The following is a 4,581-nucleotide window of genomic DNA, read 5'->3' as shown; positions in this document are numbered from 1 at the left end:
ATATTAATATGCTAAAATTCTGAGGGTACGTTCACACATTCACTGAGGCCTACAGACATCCACTGTCACCAATGATGCGACGGGAGAAGCGGTGATAAATCACCCCTGTCGTGCTAACCTCACTCCCCACACGCCGTGAGCACGTCTCGCGACTGCAACTGGATGCGAGGAAGATACGAGCGCGTTGGGCCGCAAGTGTACTCGACCCGAGCCAACCGGTGGAAGTCCCCGTGCAATTGGTGATAACTTATATGCTGTGGTGGATACATCCGTTGGTTGATACTAGAGGTCGAACCGTGCGACTTGACGGCGCTCGCTCTTCACCCATGCTCACATGTGTGTGTGTGTGTTTAGGTTTGTGTACCATACCTCGTATGTCTCTCTGTGTTAGCCCTCTCACTTTCAGCGCCCCGGTCCCGACAAGGATGCGGATCCGAGCACGCCATGCTGCGACAGCCTACCCCCTATGATGGGGTCAGGACGGTCAGTTTGGTTAGAGTGTTGAGATAACTTGGTAGGCACTCAAGGATGTGTGCATCGGTCGGGTTGAGTCGTCCGATGCGCCATATGCGTTCAACGTGTCGCTGTTCATGTGTCCTGCAGTTCACATTCTGACGCGCATTTTAGCTGCGGTCTTCATCGATCCATGAGCCGAGTGATCCCCTGCCTGGGTTTTAACGTACACACCGAACTAGTTGATGAATGGAACCGAAGTCCATTCATCCCTTATACACTACCAACACACAACCTTCTGGTTCCCTAGTACCACACTGCAGGCGCCCACGGCCCCGACGGTTGCGGGAGCCGAGCACGCCAAAGTGCGACTGTCGATCACCCCGTTGTGACACGACAATCAGTCAGTGTATAAGGTACCCGGTACTACCAAAGTGTGCATCTTTCACTGACCTTCGCCGAGGCAGTGGTATGTGTATCCCTTTGAAAGAGTTGCTTTCGCTCAACTCTACCAAGTGTGCTACACCATCTTGTGGTTGTAGCGTGCGCGTCAGCATATGATGCCGACCGAATGCGTTTGGCAACCTCACTCCGGACTTGTTTGATGGGTAATGATATGTCCATTATACACAAACCAACACACAACTCTGGTTCCCTAGTACCACACTGCAGGCGCCCACGGCCCCGACGGATGCGGAAGCCGAGCACGCCAAAAGTGCGACTGGTCGATCACCCCTTTGTGACACGACAATCAGTCAGTGTATAAGTACCGGTACTGCCCAAAGTGTGCGTCTTTACTGACCTGCGCCGAGTCAGTGGGTATGTGTATCCCTTTGAAGAGTTGCTTTCGCTCAACTCTACCAAGTGTGCTACACCATCTTGTGGTTGTAGCGTGCGCGTCAGCATGTGATGCCGACGATGCGTTTGGCAACCTCACTCCCGGACTTGTTTGATCGGTAATGATCCTTCCGCAGGTTCACCTACGGAAACCTTGTTACGACTTTTACTTCCTCTAAATCATCAAGTTCGTCAACTTCGGCCGTGCCAACTGCAGCTCCACGAAGGAACCGCGGAAGGTATGCCTCCAGAGACCTCACTAAATAATCCATCGGTAGTAGCGACGGGCGGTGTGTACAAAGGGCAGGGACGTAATCAGCGCTAGCTAATGACTAGCACTTACTAGAAATTCCAGGTTCATGGGGACCTTTGCAGTCCCCCAATCCCAACTAAATGAGCATTTGGGTGATTTCCCGTTCCTCTCCGGAATGGGGGCGCCTATTGGCGAGAACACGCTTGCTGCCCACATTGTAGCACGCGTGCAGCCCAGAACATCTAAGGGCATCCACGGACCTGTTTATCGCTCACTCTCACCTTGCTAAACACAAGTTGTCCCGCTAAGCAGGGCAAACTAGTGCGACCGACCGCCCGCGAAGGCGCCGCCGCCCCGTAACGTCAGGTGCGCCCGGAGGCACACTGCTGGACAGCGTTCTAGTTAGCTTGTTTGAGTCGCGTTCGTTATCGGAATTAACCAGACAAATCATTCCACGAACTAAGAACGGCCATGCACCACTACCCTTAAATTTGAGGAAAGAGCTCTTAATCTGTCTTACCTCGCTAGTTCGGACCTGGTAAGTTTTCCCGTGTTGAGTCAAATTAAGCCGCAAGCTCCACTTCTTGTGGTGCCCTTCCGTCAATTCCTTTAAGTTTTCAACTTTGCAACCATACTTCCCCCGGAACCCGATTTTTGGGTTTACCGAAAGCTACTGAGAGCACCGAAGTAGTAGCGTCTCCCAATTGCTTGATTGCATCGTTTACGGTTAGAACTAGGGCGGTATCTAATCGCCTTCGCTCCATATAACTTCGTTCTTGATTAATGAAAGCATCCATGGCAAACGCTTTCGCTTCAGTGGTCCTACGACGGTCTACGAATTTCCACCTCTCGCGCCGTAATACCAATGCCCCAACTACTTCACGTTAATCATTACCTCTGGGTCTATACAAAACAACCAAAAGACTCAGACCGAGGTCATGTTCCATTATTCCATGCAAGATTATTCTCGGCCAACGCCAACCCTGGGCGGGTGTGGACGCTTTTGTACCTAGCCTGCTTGAAGCACTCTTAATTTGTTCAAGGTAAATGGGAGCTGCCCGGGCACCACGACCGGCTCGGGACGTGCCGACGATCACGAGGTTGACGCCCAGGACACCATGTGAGTCGCAGCGCGAGCTCGCGCACGAACGTAATCCGGCGTGTGCCGGGCGCCCGCGGCGGTTGGCGTGTCTGGACGGGGATCAACTTCGAACGTTTTAACCGCAAACAACTTTAATATACGCTAGTGGAGCTGGAATTACCGCGGCTTGCTGGCACCAGACTTGCCCTCCACTTGATCCTTATTGAAGGATTTATGCTCAATTCATTCCAATTATGGACCATCGTTAGAGAGGTCCATATTGTTATTTCTCGTCACTACCTCCCGTGCCGGGATTTGGGTAATTTACGCGCCTGCTGCCTTCCTGGATGTGGTAGCCATTTCTCAGGCCTCCCTCTCCGGAATCGAACCCTGTTCCCCCGTTACCCGTCGCAACCATGGTAGTCCTCTACACTACCAATCAATAGTTGTAGGGCAGACATTTGCAAGATCTGTCGTCGGTCAAGCGGACCATACGATCGGCCATCTTATCCAGACTTCAACTCAAGCCGCCGGAGGCGATTTGGTTTTACTAATAAGTGCACCAGTTCCACCGCCCGCCAGCGGACAGCGGCCCGGCATGTGCATGTATAGCTCTGGCTTTTCCACAGTTACCAAGTAACTGATGGGTGGATGATCTTGTGAATTATGGCTGTTTACTGAGCCTTATGCGGTTTACATTCATTTATGTTTGTACTTAGACATGCATGGCTTTAACCCTTGAGACAAGCGTATATTACTGGTTAGGATCAACCAGAATTCGTCTTCGTACAATGCTTGCTTCGATATTTTTTGTCTACCAGGGCACCCAGTCCCCCGCAGACTCTCTTTTACGTTCATTCAGGTGACACCAATCTTGTTGTGGACCACTCTCATTGACCTGCGGCAGTACACCGACTCCAGCGGCAATCACCACACGAGCAAAGGGTTGTTCAGGAGGATGTCAGATTATCGATGTACATCGTACACCCAACATTTGACGTACCGAGCATACACCCCGCACGCCCCAACAGGACCAATCAAGGCTCGATACGAACTTGCGGACTTACTGGCGGCTCCTGAAGTTCCCCGTAGGACGACCATCACAGTTAAGGTGTAGTTGACTGTCAGGGCACGGTTTATCCCCACAAGTCCCCGATTATTCGTGGATATCGTCCTTCGATGGTTCTGACTCCTTTTGCTCCCGCAGGTCCCGTAGGACGACATCACCCAGTTAAGGTGTAGTTGACTTGTCGGGCACGTAGTCCCACAAGTCCCCGCTTATTCGTGGATATCGTCCTACGAGTTTTTGTGACCCTTGGGTTCCCGGCAGTTCCCCGTAGGACAACCATCACCAGTTAAGTGTAGTGGACTTGTTCAGGGCACGGTGGTCCCCACAAGTCCCCGATTATTCGGAGATATTGTCCTACGAGTTTTAGTGACCCTTTTGTTCCCCGCAGGTCCCCGTAGGACGACCATCACCAGTTAAGGTGTAGTTGACTTGTCAGGGCACGGTAGTCCCCACAAGTCCCCGATTATTCGTGGATATCGTCCTACGAGTTTTTGTGACCCTTGGGTTCCCGAACTTTGCTACGATGGTTCTGCCTCCAGAGGAGACTTATGAACACTTCGTATCATTTCTTACACCGAACCATGGGATCGCGAGATTGCTCCCGGATCCCTAATCACCTTACATTTTCGTTTCGTTTCCGTACACTACGATGAGCTAATTCAATTTGTTTGTTCGTCTGGCGAACGTTTTATTGCGGAATTACCGCGGTACTTCCAGCCGGGTATGGCTGCCGTACGACCTACAGGATAGATCATCGAACCACTTTTCGTGCATATTGTCCGTCGAGGGTATCACCTCGATACCCCCAACAGACCCATTTGGACACTTCCTCACTACTCCTTGGAGGCCAGCAATCAGGGGAACCACCATATAGTAGGGAACAGGCCG

General features: G+C 51.7%; 2 pseudogenes; both read right to left on the bottom strand.

Annotated features, from left to right (window-relative positions):
• LOC118516300 overlaps positions 1 to 51 on the bottom strand; it is a 3,677-nt pseudogene extending 3,626 nt beyond the window's left edge.
• Positions 52 to 516: 465 nt separating this feature from the next.
• LOC118516299 lies at positions 517 to 675 on the bottom strand (annotated as a pseudogene).
• Between the last annotated feature and the right edge of the window lie 3,906 nt (positions 676 to 4,581).

This window comes from Anopheles stephensi, unplaced genomic scaffold (genome assembly GCF_013141755.1).
Source record: "Anopheles stephensi strain Indian unplaced genomic scaffold, UCI_ANSTEP_V1.0 ucontig263, whole genome shotgun sequence".
NCBI classification, from domain to species: Eukaryota; Metazoa; Arthropoda; class Insecta; order Diptera; family Culicidae; genus Anopheles; species Anopheles stephensi.
This window is presented reverse-complemented; position numbering and strand designations above follow the sequence as displayed.